Source organism: Zingiber officinale, chromosome 9A (assembly GCF_018446385.1).
Source record: "Zingiber officinale cultivar Zhangliang chromosome 9A, Zo_v1.1, whole genome shotgun sequence".
Taxonomy (NCBI): domain Eukaryota; kingdom Viridiplantae; phylum Streptophyta; class Magnoliopsida; order Zingiberales; family Zingiberaceae; genus Zingiber; species Zingiber officinale.
In genome coordinates, this window is record NC_056002.1 from 118,304,108 (window position 1) to 118,320,306 (window position 16,199).

The window sequence follows — 16,199 nt, forward strand, 5'->3', positions numbered from 1 at the left end:
GACGAGCTAGAAGCAACCTGGAGAATATATGTTGATGGCTCTTCCACCCGGCAAGGTAGCAGGGTCGGCATCCTGCTCATTTCTTCGAGAGAAGACCGGATACAACTGTCTGTTCGGCTAGATTATCGTACCACCAACAATGAAGCCGAATATGAAGCCTTGATAGACGACTTGCAAGCAGCGTGACATGTCGGAGCCACAAGAGCCCTCATCCACTTGGACTCCCAATTGGCTGCCCAGCAGTTGTCGGTAACGTTCGAGATTAGCAATCCTTGACTCAAGTTAAATGCAGAAGGCTTCGAGAAATTGAAGACAAATTTCCAAGAAGTCACTGTACCGAAGATACCCCTATCGGATAATCAAGTAGCAGATGAACTAGCTAAATTAGCTAGATCATTATCACTGGTCGTGATAAGTCAACCGATCAAATAGGTTTCCTTGGTAGTGTATATTGACCGGATGGAGGGAGTTATCTTTTCGAGCGATTGGAGAACCACCTTAATCAAATTTCTCTAATCGGGAAGTACACCGGCCGACTAGGAAGTGAAGCGTCTTTTAAAGAAGAGGGTCGGGTGCACTACAAAAATACCCGTAATTAACGACGGGCGTAGCGACGGAATTTATATTCCGTCGGTGTTTTCCGACAGAATTTAATTGTGTCGGTATATACCGACGGCATATATATCAGTCGGCAATTACCGACGGAATATAAATTCCGTCCGTATATTACCGACGGAATTATATTCAGTCGGGAATACGAACGATAGGCAACAGATCTGGAAGATCCGGCTTAGCGGTTTTCGTAAATTACCGACGGACCTAGAATTCAGTCGGGAAACACCGACTGAATTATATTTCCGTCGGTGAGTTTTGATAAGCTTCACTGCTTACCGACGGAATAGTAATCAGTCGGCAGTTACCGACGGAATTATAATTCCGTCGGTATTTCAGTATTAGGGCACCAAATCGGACGCTTTCCTATTCGCGCGATCTGCTTCCTCCTCCTCTCTCGGCGATTTCCGTCCACGATCGGCGATTTCCCAGCGCGTCCTCTCCTCCCGTTCACCGGCATCTGCAACCAGCAGTCAGGTATGCTCCGTGCCCCTCTCTCTCTCCGTTTTCACACAGCTGGCGGCCGTCGCGGCCTGCACGCGGCGAGCGGGGCGCCGCGGCCTGCTCGCGGCGAGAGGGGCGCCGCGGCCTGCTCGCGGCGAGCGGGGCGCCGCGGCTTGCTCGCGGCCAGCTGGCCGCCGCGGCTTGCTCGCGGCCAGCGCGGGCAGCTCGCGGCCAGCGCGGGCAGCTCGCGGCCAGCGCGGGCAGCTCGCGGCAAGCCACCCACCGCAGGCAGGTCCTCGCGGCAGCCAGTTGCGGCAGCCCAGCTTCCCTTGTTTGCGGCATCCCAGCGGTCGCAGGCACCTGCTCGCTGTCTAATCGCGGCCAGCCAAGTGAAGTTGATAAAGTTAGTGTTAACTGTTAAGCACTTTGTTCATTCTCCTCCATATCTAAATTATCCTGCTATTGAACAAACCAATTGAAATTGATGCAAACTTGATATGTACACGAAAGCTTGTATTCTCTTTTAATGTTATAATTAGAAAAAGTTGTCTTGTAGCAAATCTTCAGCTGCACTACGATATATCATTTGATTCTGTTTATGTAATGGATCATTGGATTATTAGCTCTCTTCCTTGGTACTAGTGTTTTATTGTAACCTGCCCTTATTTCTTTCTTTAGTCGTATAAAGTTCTAATGCTTGGAAAGAAATTGTTGCTTAAACTTTCACTTTGAATTCGGATATATGATATGTTAGTTGTTCAACAACAATAAGAAGTCCCTTCGTATTGGTTTTAAACGAAACGGGCATTACTTTATAGTTTGCATTTCGGAGATATATTAGTTTCATTTATTTTCTTTAGTGTAGAGGAGATTTATTGTAATATGATACGATGATTGTGAGATGAAATTGTGCGCATTTAAAATTATTTCAAGTGATATAAGTTTAATAATGTTTCAAATTATATTCTCTTTAGGTTATAACAATGTATATGAACAAAGCTTGGATGTACAATCGATTAGATAATGGTTTTATTAGAGAGGATTTTATTGCTGAAGTTGACCAGTTTGTTACCTTTGCTAAAAGTCATCCAGAATGTATGAATGGTGTCGAGTTACGATGCCCCTGCAATCATAAAAAATGTCAAAATAGAGCATTTCGTGATGAGGATACTGTAAAAATGCACATATGTAGAAATGGTTTTGTGCCAAATTACTACAATTGGTACTGTCACGGAGAGGCTTATTTATATGAACCAATTGGGCCTTCTGCTGGTTCATCTTCTGGGACTACTGTTACCGCTCCTGAAACATCAAATAATATTGATATTTCAATGCAATCAATGGTTCAAGATGCGATGAATGCAGCTGATTATTCAAATATAGATGAAATACCAACCCCTGAATATCAGCAACTATATGAAATGTTACAGGCTAGTGAAAGAGAAGTGTGGGAAGGTATTCCTTCTGGTCATTCTCAACTATCAGCTACTGCAAGGTTATTGAATATGAAAGCAGAACATCATTTCTCAGAAAGGTGTTACGATGACATTTGTCAATTGATGTCAGAGTTGCTCCCTGCTGATAACATAATGACTGATAGCTTCTATGATACAAAGAAATTGATCAGAGGTTTAGGTTTGCCTGTACAGAAGATTGATTGTTGTATAAACAACTGCATGATATTTTGGAATGAAGATAGTGATTTGAATGAATGTAAAATATGTACTCACCCGCGTTTTAAGCATCGTACTCGCATACCAGGGAAGAAAAAGAAAAATATTGCTTGGAAGGTGATGTATTATTTTCCGTTAACTGCTAGACTTCAACGCTTGTATTCATCTGTAGCTACAGTTTGCCACATGATGTGGTATCATGAGCATGAGCATGAGCACGAAGGAGGTATAATGTGTCATCCTTGTGATTATCCTGCATGGAAACATCTTGGTACTGTATTTCCTTCCTTTGCAATGGAACCACGTAATGTGAGATTGAGACTTTCTGTAGATGGATTTCAACCATTTGGTCAGTCAGGATAGCAATATTCATCTTGGCCAGTTATATTAACACTGTACAACTTACCGCCATGGATATGCATTAAAGATGAATTTATGTTCCTTACCGTGTTTATTCTTAGTCCAACCAATCCCAAAGATAAGATAGATATTTTCTTGTAACATTTAATTGCCGAGCTGAATGAATTATGGAATGTAGGGTCGATGACTTATGATGTTGCAAGTAAAATTAATTTTACATTGCATGCTGCCTTATTATGGACGATCAGTGATTTTCCAACATACTCAATATTGTCAAGATAGAGTACAGGTGATAAATTAGCATGCTCACATTGCATGACAGAGTTCGATGCATTTTTATTACCTTGTAGTGGGAAGGTATCTTGGTTTGATAATCACCGTAAATTTTTACTAGTTGATCACCCTTTTAGGTGAAATAAGAAAAATTTTCTAAAGAATGTTATAGTCAGAAAATCTCCCCCAACAGTCCATGCTTCAGGTGAAAAAAGCATTGAACAAATAGATAATTATTGATTTCTCCCAGTATTTCAGCCTAATTCTGATGAGATAAATAAATATATTGTTAGGATCTGCAAGTGCGGTTGGAAGAAAAAGAACATTTTCTGGAAGCTACCTTATTGGAAGTATCTACTCATTCGACATAATATAGATGTGATACATGCTGAGAAAAATTTCTTTGATAATATCTTCAACATTGTGATGAATATGCCTGGAAGAACTAAGGACACTACAAAATCACATGAGGAATTAAAAGAACTAGTCATCAGACCAGAGTTACATCAGAATGAAACAACCAATAAGTTTCCCAAAGCGTGTTATACATTGGACAAAGATAGTAAACAAGCTTTATGTAGTTGGTTAAAAGAAATTAAATTTCCAGATGGATATGTTTCGAATATGGCTCGATGTGTTGATATGAACAAGTTAAAAATGTTTGGAATGAAGAGTCATGACTGCCACGTGTTCATGCAAAGACTTATTCCAATAGCTTTTCATGATTTACTTCCCAATAATGTTTGGCAAGCACTTACGGAGTTAAGTTTGTTTTTCAGAGATTTGACAGCAAGGTGTATTATGATGACCGATATGCTTCGGCTAGAAACAGAAATTCCTCTCATACTTTGTAAGCTGGAGCGCATATTCCCACCTAGTTTTTTTGATTCAATGGAACATCTGCCAGTACATTTACCATATGAGGCACGAATAGCAGGTCCTGTTCAATACAGATGGATGTATCCATTTGAACGATTTTTGAGAAAATTAAAGAATAATGTCCGTAATAAAGCAAAAGTTGAAGGGTCAATAAGTAATGCTTATCTGGTTGAGGAAGCATCTTCCTTCTGCTCCTATTATTTTGCTGATCATGTTAAAACCAGAAGGAACAAATGTCCTAGAAATTCCGATGATACTCAGAATATTGACCCATCGATGCTTTCTATTTTCAAATTTGCTGGTAAACCATTGGGTGCATCTGTTTCTAGATGGTTAACTCAACAAGAATATCATGCTGCAAGAACATACATACTCTTAAATTGTGATGAAGTCAAACCATACATCAAGTAAGTTAACTTACCTACTTAAACTTTAATCTTGCTGTATTTGTTTTCTTAATATCCGAAATGCCTCAAATTAACCATTGTTGTTCACAGCTTGTATGAACAACAATTATATCTACAAAATCCATCAATGAGTGCAAGTCAAGTTGCTGACAAGTTAGAGACTGAATTTGCATTATGGTTTCAAATTTATGTAAGTTAGAGAAATTTTCATAATTCTTCATAAAATTAAGATCGATCCTAGCTAATTTATATCATACATCTTTTGATAGGTGAAAGACAGCAGAATATCAAATGTGCAAGATGATAGAATATTGAATCTTGCATCAGGACCCCTTCGCCAAATAATGGTCTACTCTGGTTACTATGTTAATGGTCTAAAATTCCATGTGACACAACGAGATTCACGGAGATTAACTTATAATTCTGGTGTTTGTGTAAAGGGATCTATCGACACAAATAACACTGAGTTTGATTACTATGGTAGACTTGAGGAAATTATAGAGATTGAATATCCAGCATTACCTATAAAAAGGTGTGTGTTATTCAAATGTTCATGGTATGATCCGACCCCAAGAACAGGTACCAGAATACATCCAAATTATAATTTAGTTGAGGTTAATGCAAATAGAAGGTTCAATAAGTTTGAACCTTTCATTTTTGCAATACAAGCGGGTCAAGTTTTTTATCTTGAATATCCTACGAAGAGAAGAAGAGCTAGTGAATGGTTGTCTATTTGTCGAATGAAGCCTCGTTCGATCATAGAAATGCCGAACACCACTACTGCTCAAAACCATGATGCATTTCAGAATGATGAAGTAGAGAGACATTCAGTTGATTCACAACTTCCTTCTACATCACAATTACTTGTAGATGTTAATGCCAGTGACGAGGAGCTAGATGATGTAGAGACATCTAGCAGTGAGGATTTTGCTCACATAACAGAGTCTAGCGACGACGACTTACAAACTGTTGATGTTGAGTAGAACTATTTCCAGAGACTGACATTAATTAAATTTTAGCATTATTGATCTTTAAGTAAGTTATGATTCAATCATGTTTTATTGTCTGATTACCATGTTTGTTCACTTTATTGTATGCTATTTTGTAGATACTCATGGCAGATCATCCAGCACCACCACTTCATGGATCTACAGTTCTTAGGGTTGTTGGAGAGACGTAAGTATTTTTTATTTATTATTAATTCATTTTCTTTTTTTAAACATATAGCTTATGTTTTAAAATTGTTTATATGCAGATTTACTCCTGACGGCCATCGAGTATCCACATATATTAAAAAAAAAATTTAAAGAAAGAGTCTGTATTACTGGTACTACATGGAGACATGTAGATAATGCGACTAAAGATTTTTATTTTAATGAATTTCTGGTAAGTAAGTTGAATATGTACAATATATTTAATCTTTAATATACTAAATTTTTAACTTCTATTTGCAGAAAAAATATACATGGGAGGAAGGACAGGAGGGAAAATTTGTAGGGACTTGGAATATCTACTGTGCCAAGTTATATAAGGACCTTTTATATTATATGAGAAAGGATGGCACTAGACCAGCTTATGTATCCGAGGAGATTTGGAGTGCATGGACGGCCACTTGGTCTGCAGAAAAATGGCAGTCAAAGGCTCTAAAAGCTCGAGAAAATAGGAATACAGAGCCATGTGGCCCGAGTACCGGATCTGCTCGCCATACATCAGGATCTCGATCTATTGTTGAGCACGCCATGGATCTGGTGAATTGAATTTAATATTTTGTAAATTATATTTTTATTTATTAACAAGCTTGTATATTTGTGAACCAACTTATTTGTGCATGCAGGAGCGTTCTTTAGAAAGACAACCCACTTGCCTGGAGGTCTTTCTTAAGACTCACAAGAGAAAGGATGGCACATACGTAGATCTTCGATCGAAGAACATTGGGGTTTGAATTTTTAACTTTATTATAATTAATCGTTATTCATTATTAAATAACTCTAGTAATTGTGTATAAGATATAATTTGTATATTTTTTCTACACAGGAGGAAATGACAAGCAGAGTTGCTCAGGCATCTCAGCCACCAGTAGAGGGAGGGGAGTCACAGGATCTATCCACCCAGCAAATAAATGAAATTTATTATGATGTTGTGGGTGGAAGGACAAAGAACTCCTCCTTCTACGGTCTTGGCTCCCAGTCCAAGGTGGTATTTGATCGTTTGAGGACTCCTAGGGGTCGTGCCAGTTCCTCTTCTTCTTCTTCTTCTTCTGAGGTGGAGTCATTAAGAAAAGAAAATAAAGAATTGAAGACTCAGATGACTACCATGGATCAGAGGTGGGAAGAGAGATGGGCTGCTCAGGAGGAGACATTGTCCCAGATGCGAGCAGTCATTGCTAGATGGGACCGATCACAGCCGCCCCAGTCACAGGATCCCCAGTCAGAGCATGGTATTGAGTTACAGGAGACTCGAGACCCATTAGACCCTGCTGATGATTAGCTTCTTCTGAGGTATTCAATCAATTACAACTAAATTTTTTTCTTAGTGCAATCATTCTTGTTGTTATTAATTCAATATTAGTGTTGTTTGATTGTGAACCGAACATATGGTTTATTTTCCCCATCATAAAATTTCTCATAAACATTTAATAACCATTTGGATTAATTATTTATATTTTTAAATCATAGTATTTTTTCTGTCATTTGTCTTATTCTAATGTTTATTTATTGTATTTTTAATTTTTCTTCTGATGTTCCACTAATGTGCAGTGTACAACTTAAGTTTCATTTTTAGTTAAAGCATAAGTTTAATTTATATCACTTTCAGTTTTGCATATTGTTATAAAGGAAGGATTTGAAAATCCCATCACCTCTGACTAAAATATCTGTAAAGTTAAATTGCTCTTATTATAACACAACTATTAAAACTTATAGTAAGCTTATTCAATTGCTTTATGGTATATATAGTAGTTGCTAACAAAGCTATTATTACTCATTAATGATAGCACTATTGTATCAAGATACATACTTCCAAGTTTTTGCTATGTCTTGTGTATTTTCAAATTTTAAATACCAAATGCATGCTGAAAATAAATCTGACACTACCATGAGCATTTGCATACATCTTGCTTTCCACTAATGCTTGAATATGATTAATTGTTTCCTTATCTCTTATAAGATAGAGTAGTCATAACAATTTCATATTCTTATTAGGTTTTAGATTCTTAACAAATTTAAATATTTATCTTAAATTGTATTACATTTTGCAGGAGTTCGTATGGATACAATCACCACCGTACTATCATTGGATATCTACAATATAATCCAGGTATTTTATTACATGCAAAATTACTTATATATTACAATTCTTGAGGTATATATTACATTTATATCGATTCAGTCTGATTATAATCTTTTATATTTGACTTTTACAGGATTATATTTGGATATATGTGTAGGTGATGTATCATTGTAAGTTTGGATATTTTGTATTTGATGTTAACTTGTTAGTACTTTTGGATATTTTTGATTGTCAATATGTTTTGGATATTTGGAATTTTGGAGATATGGGCACTTGTTACTATGTTTTGTATTGTTTTTGACAGTTTTATTATTTGTTTGTGAGCATATTGTATGTTGTGTTGGTTGTGTATTGTATGGATTGTTATTATATATGATTTGAGTTTGTGTTACCATCATTTGTGATGGTTTGTATTGTATAAAATTTGTATATATGATAATTGGAAAATGCAAAGCAGACATTTCAAAACTTACTGGATATTACCGACGGAATTTATATTCCGTCAGAATTCACCGACGGAAATATTCATTCCGTCGGCAATTTATCGAATCGTAACAGGTAGTTACGATACAATCACCGACGGAATAGTAATTTCCGTCGGCGTATACCGACGGAAATCATAATTCCGTCGGTGTCTACCGACGGAATAGTAATTTCCGTCGGTGTCTACCGACGAAATTATGATTTCCGTCGGTAGACACCGACGGAATTATGATTTTCGTCGGTATACGCCGACGGAATTATGATTTTCGTCGGTATACACCGACGGAAATTACTATTCCGTCGAGAAATATCGAATTTTGAATAGAACTTTTACGATACATCACCGACGGAATTATGAATTCCGTCGGCAATTTATCGACGGAATTTGAGCTTCCGTCGGCAATTTACCGACGGAATTTGAGCTTCCGTCGGTGATTTCCGACGGAATAATAATCCGTCGGTAAACTCCGTCACCCACCGTTGGCCCTTTTCTCCGACGGAAAACGTTTCTGTCGGTAATAATTACCGACGGAGTTTATAATTCCGACGGTAATTTCCGACCGAATATATTTTCCGTCGGTAAATTGACCACCGACCCAATTCTTTCCGATAGATAAATCTCCGTCGGTATTTCGTCGGAAAAGGCATTTACCGACGGAATACCGACGGAATATTCAGTCGTTATTTGCGACTATTTTTGTAGTGGTGGTTCACTTTGGTCGGAGATCAGCTGTATAAAAGAGCCTTCTCTTGGCCCTTGCTCAAGTGTGTGGGACCAGAGGACGCAGCGTACATCTTGCAAGAAGTTCACCAAGGCTCTTGCAGAAGCCATCTGGGCGGCGTATCGCTAGCTCGAAAGATTCTCCTAGCCGGGTACTTCTGGCCAACTCTCCAAGAGGATGTCGCTCGGATGACAGCCACCTGCCTGCCCTACCAAAAGTATCACAATCTTTTGCACCGACCAACCGAAGAAATGAAGTCATCCACGGTAGCTTTCCCATTCGACCAGTGGGGTATGAACATAGTGGGACCGTTTCCCATGGCAACGGGTCAGCGAAGGTTCTTGCTCATTGTTCTGGACTATTTTTCAAAATGGGCGGAGGCTGAGACCTTGGCCAAGATAAGTGAGCAGATAGTCATCAAGTTCATCTGGTAGAAAATCCTCTGTCGATTCAGCATCCCTCGCCGGCTCGTCTCGAATAACGGGAGGCTGTTCGGAGGTCAGAAGCTTAGGGAATGGTGCGAAGGCTATGGCATCCAGCAAACCTTCACCTCAGTTGCCTACCCCCAGAGCAACGGCCAGGCGGAGATTGCAAATTTGGAGATCCTCAAAGTTTTATAAACTCGTCTCGACCACACAGGGGGTAGCTGGGTCGATCAGCTCTCAAGTGTCTTGTGGGAACTCCGCATGACTCCAAAGGAGGTGACTAGCGTAACACCATTCCAGCTGGTGTACGGAGGAGAAGCTATGATTCCTGTAGAGGTAGGAGTGGAATCCGACCGGGTGCGACTCTATGACGAGGAAAATGACGAGCAAAGATTAATGGAGCTCGACTTGGTGGATGAGGCGCGGGATAAAGTAGCTACTTAGCTAATGGCCTATCGACAGCGGATGTGGCAGAATTACAACAGGAGGGTGATCCCAAAGTTCTTCCAGGTCGGTGATCTGGTATGGAAAAAATCAAGCTGGTTGGCGACGTCACCAAGCTTGAAGCACTATAGGTGGGACCATACAAGGTCGTGCAGAAACTCCGCTCAGGGGCATACTACTTTGAGGACGAAAATGGAAAACAGCTCGATCGGCCATGGAGCGCAACTCATCTCCAATCCTACTGGCTCGGATGAGAGGTGCGCAAGCAAACATGAATGTATTTTTTGCATACATGTGCTAGTTATAGGACATACATGAAATAAAAAACAAAGTTCTCTGGACGATTTACCTGATTGGCAAAGATAAAGGTCGAGCGGCGACCTTAAACTCTTGTCATCATCAGTGGTCGAGCGACGATCTTAAACCCTTGTCAACATCAGCGGTCGAGCGACGACCTTAAACCGTTATCGACATTAGCTGTCGACGACGACCTTAAACCCTTGTCGTCATCAGTGGTCGAGTGACAACCTTAAGCCCTTGTCCTCATCAGCGGTAGAGCGACAACCTTAAGCCCTTGTCGACATCAACGGTTGAGCGGAGACCTTAAACCCTTGTCGTTATCAGCGGTCGAGCGGCGACCTTAAACCCTTGTCGACATCAGCGGTCGAGTGGCGACCTTAAACCCTTGTCGTCATCAACGGTCGAGCGAAGACCTTAAACCCTTGTCGTCTTCAGCGGTCGAGCAACGACCTTAAACCCTTGTTGACATTAGCGGTCAAGCGATGACCTTAAACCCTTGTCGTCATCAGCGGTCGAGCGACGACCTTAAACCCTTGTCGACATTAGCGGTCGAGCGGTGACCTTAAACCCTTGTCGTCATCAGCGGTCGAGTGACGACCTTAAACTCTTATCATCAACGGTCGAGCGGCGACCTTAAACTCTTGTCGACATCAGTGGCCGAGCGGCGACATTAAACCCTTGTCATCATCATCGGTCGAGCGGCGACCTTAAACTCTTGTCGACATCAGTGGCCGAGCGGCGACATTAAACCCTTGTCATCATCATCGGTCGAGCGGCGACCTTAAACCCTATTCTTAATCAACGGTCGAGCGGTGACCTTAAACCCCTATCTACATCAATGGTCGAGTGGCAACCTGAAACCCCTATCTACGTCAACGGTCGAACGACGACTTTAAACCCCTATCTACTTCAATGGTCGAGTAGCGACCCTAAACCCTCATCTATGCGAAGTCTTTTAACCCTATCTACGTCAATGGTCGAGCAGCGACCTTAAACCCTTGTCTACGCGAAGTCTTTTAATCCTATTTACGTTAATGGTCGAGCGACGACCTTAAACTCTCGTCTACGCGAAGTCTTTTAACCTTTAAAATAGAATGGCCAAGTAGATAAATCATTGCCAATCGGATTGGAAGAAACACAAGGTCGGGCGAAATTTAAATATGAAAAAATAAAGGCTAGCCGGACGGACAAGCATCCATTGACACTTTTGAGGCAAAACATGATCAAGTGGCTCACTCCAGATAATCTAATACATCATCAGGAAGCGACATAGTCAGCTGGTCCCGACTGATGACCTTGATTGATAGAGCGGCAGGGAGATAACCGCCTTCCTGGAGTTCGTCGAACGTCCCTTCTATCGTCAGGTCAAACAGACGAAGAGTCCGATCGACGACCTTGTCGTTAAAAGCATCCGAGCAAATGTAGGCTTGTTTCATACGATCAAACATACTCGTCTCGGCTCCCTGATAAGTCACTAGGGTCGTCTGGGAGGCAGCCAGTTCTTCCTTCAATTTGGTCAACTCCTCATCCTTGACGTCGAGCTCGGCCTTTGCTGCAGTCTGCTTGGCCAGTCATCCATCACGCTCGGCCTGCAGTGTGGTCTCAGTCTCTTTTAGGTTTTCGGCCAACACCTTGAACTCCTTATTTTTAATATCCAAGTCCTCATGGCTCGGAGCTTCCTAGTGTTAGCCAAACTTAGCTTCGTCTCAGAAGAGCTAACCTGTTTCTCTAGTCGAGCCAGTTGGGTAGCCTGCTCAGAGTGTTTCTTTTTCTCGGCCTTCAGCTGCTTGGAGCTTGTACCCAGATTGACTCTTAATTAAGCCAGTTCAGCATTCAGTTGTTCCAACTGTGCCTGGGAAGCCACTGCCTGACCACTCGGAGTGTGTAGCTTTTTAATTTCCTCCCAAAAAGGCGAGCTGCTGGTACATGGCTAAGCTCTCCACCCAGTACTGTAAGAAAGCGAAGGCATTTATTAAGAGCCAAGCAGCAATAATAATAAATACATAGTACTTACCCCAGTAGACATCTGGGTATGACTATCAGTGAGCGCCCCTAGGGGCATGACCGCTGCACGGGCATGAGCGTTGACCCAGATTTATGCAAGTGACCCTTGGATTATTATTTAATGTTCCAGAGCTCGAGACTTAGCGCCTGCAGTGTCACGCCACTCATCTGTGGGCAGATGGATGACTGCAGTTATGTGGCGCTAGCCACTCGGAACAACTAGGGCCGAGGTTGCCCTACCAGTTGACTGGGACATTTGCGCCGACCGGATGAAAAATTTATGAATCTTCGGAGGTATAAAGGACACATGCGGCACAACGATTGTCCCTTGGGGCAACCCGGATAAGGATGGCGTGCGATCGGACGAAGGTGACGCATGTGTGGTGGCCATCGCTTGCTCGAGCACTTGCGTGGTGGTTGCGCCCTGCTCAGATGTAGGACGCAGATTGGTCCTGGGTGGAGTCTGTGAAGCTGACGCAGTAGAGCGGGCGGTCATCTCCACTTGGTGTCTCTTTCAGCTTATTAATGGCTCCCCAGAAGAAGCCGATTCCGAGCCCTCGCCTACGACAATTACCGGAGGATGCTCGGGTGGACTCACTACAACAGTTGCCTCACCACCAATCGTATAGTTGGACGCCTCGCTTCCTTGGGCTGTGACCCCACACTCTCCCCGAGCGAGTCTTCTTGTGATCCGATTGACGACAGACCATGGCTCTCCAACTCGGCTATGGCCGCCACGTTGATCTCAGCGTTGGCGAGCTTGGCTTTGCCTCCCAGACGAGCGCGCAACATGACTTCGGTTGTGAAAGAAAGGAAGAAATCAGTTAGATTCAAAAATTAAGCCGAGAAAGAGTGTACCTAGGCTGCACGGGAGCCTTGTGTGGATCGGGCTCAGACTGAACATATATAGGACACCCTCTAGCAGCAACTTGTGTATATAATACTTCTGATCGGCCAAGCAAGAAGCTGCGTGAAAGTAGTCCGAGCGGCTCTTATACTTCTTGATCTTTAGAGGATTCGACGCCTCTATTTGCCATCTGGTCAGGAAGTCCGGCCACTCGGGAAAGTGAACAGAAAAGTAATATTCCTTCCAATATCTATTGGAGGATGACATCTTATCAAAGAAAACAAGGCCCACTCGGGCTTGGAAGAGAAAAGTCCCCAGCTCGGACAACTTGGGATAGTAGAATAATGGAAGAGCTGAGCAGTAAGGGGAATGTCGTGCAGGTGGAATAGAACAACGACCCCGCACAGCAGCCGAAAGGAGTTCGAAACCAATTGATGTAAGGAAATATGAAAATATTTACAAATTGCTGAGAAAAAAGGGTGGATCGGGAACCGCAGACAGACGATAAATTGGTCCCGGAAGAAACAAATGAAGCTTGGAGGTGGCTCATTCGAGCGATCAAAAGCTAAAGGAAGGACAATTTGATAGCTAGAGGGAATTTCAAAAACATCTCTTAAACTCTCAGGATCGCCTCCATCAAACCTGAACTCAATGGATGCATACTAGAGTCCGGGGATGGAGGCGGTAGGCTGGGAAGAGCTTGCCATCAGAATAGTGGCGGGAAATCAAGGAGTTCGATTGAAATAAACAAAAGACATCACAAACACTGGACAGATTCGATGGAGGGAAGGTTAAGGCTTACTAGAAAGGTTGCTAGGATCGTCGGAGAAGACACAGGAGGTGGTAGCACTGATGCTCCTTCGCGAAGATAAAACTGCAACGAAGAAGAAAACGCAAGTGCGAAAAATGACAAAGAAAGCGTGCTTATAAGCCCTGCGGCCTATCGACCTCAGCTATCCGATCTAGCTTCACGAAAACCTAGATGAAGATCTAATCATTGATTTTGAAACGGGGCACATCTCGGGACAGGAAAATATCCGCCTGTCACATCAAGCGTGCGGTGGCAATAGTTGACACGTGGCATTCGGTCATCGGATGCATTTAATGAGCTTAATTACAAAAGGTATGGTCTTATGCTCGGTCATAATCATCAAGGATTTGCATGGTTTTCAAGATATTTGGATGATATCAGCCTACTCCGTGCCCACTCGAGGAAAAGAATTTTTCAAGTGTTCATACTCATCCTCCCGATCAACACAAGGAACGAGCCACAAAATTGAACCCTGCATCGACATAGTCCGATCGGACAATGGAGCGTTCGGGCCGAGTGGACCTCAAATTTACTAAAACACATTTTGTCTAGTCAGTCGGACTTGCAGCCTCCTTCGAGTAGACTTAAAGGGGAGGCTTGTGATGCGGCGATAAGAAGATCCTACCTAGCGCAAGTCAATTGCCATGTTAAAGGAAAGTCAAAGAGGTCAACGCATAAGGGTAAGCAAGGTACAATCAATGTGGGTGCCTCTGCTGATCGGAGGGATTACTGTTTGGTCGGCCAAACGGTCGGTTGTCGATACTCTAATTAATCGACCCGCCGAATGGGCTAGGAACCCATGCCGAACATGCTTGTATTACGGGCTGATAAGGGAGTCCGATCGGTTCTGGATACGACGTTGGCATTGCACTCATAAACGGACCGTCCGACTGGCGCAAGGAATAACACTACGCAGGAGGGAAAGACAATTAATAAGGGGAAGAAAAAGCGAAGGGGACCACGACATCTGTTAATAAATGAAGAGAATACAAGACAAAGATGTCTTCGGTTTGTCATTAAACTACACCATTAAATAAGGAAAGACGAAAGGTCATCCAGAAAGGTATAAAAGGGTCTACAGGTATGAGGAACAGACAAGAAAAATATTTTTGAGTTCTACGATTCTCTACTTTCTTACTCTCTTCCTCTATTCTAATTTGAGCATCGGAGGGACAACGCCAGGGACCCCTTCCCTGGTCTTGATTTTGTTTTACAGGATCATCGAAGTCTTCTTCCTGTCAGTGGCCACCCCATTCCTAGCTTTCCAACTTCCTTCATTCGGACAGGATCAAAGTATATCAACAACTTTAGAATAGAAGATTGAGTGTCATTGTGTCATTGTTGGAGCAATGTTTTTGTGTTGTGGAGTGCTTTTCGAAGTGGCATGCAAGCACAGAAGATGTTTGGAATGATGTTTTTTAAGGTGCTAGTCAAACCCTTCTTTTATAACCTTGTCTAGATGCATGGACCTATCCCGATCGCCCCCATCAACCTGATGCAGTGTGACCTCACCGAAGTTTTATCCGCTCAAGTTTATCTCGATCCAAGTACCTGGACCACTCTCGGGCTCCTACATGCTAATGTGTGTCATCAATCGGAGTGTGACACCTTATCTGCACTAGTGACAAGGTTCAGGCTCATCCAAGTGCTTGGACCTTCGAGAGCCTGGACCCTTTCAGGTGCCTAGAAGCACTTTTTCTGACCAACTTCCAGCTTTTGATTTCTTACATCACAGAGTTAGCAAGACAAACATAATAAATAATCATAATGAACAAAATAGTATTGGGATTGTCTAGTTATGACCTTGGATTTCATTCAAATTCTAGGTCGAATCGAACTCTACTATTCCCTCAACGTGGAACACACCCTCACCTACTCCTCTTAAGAGAGTTACCTTTTGCCAAACTCCTGTTTGTGACCCCAAGACTTTCATCCGATATCCTCGATCTGTCAAGTTTTCTGCCTTGTCTCCTAGACTAGGACTTTCTGCCCAATCCCTTGATTATGACTTCTTTGCCTAGCTTTAATTAGGATTTACTTGCACAGTCAGGTAATATTATTAGATTACAACAATCCTTAACTTTGAACGTTTATCAATATCAGAATATATATTTGATTAGCGGGTGCTTCCGATATTAATAGTAACAATTATATCAAGTGTAAAGAAATTAAAAACATCATAAAAATAAATAATTTAAATGAAAAGTATAAAAATTAAAAATGCACA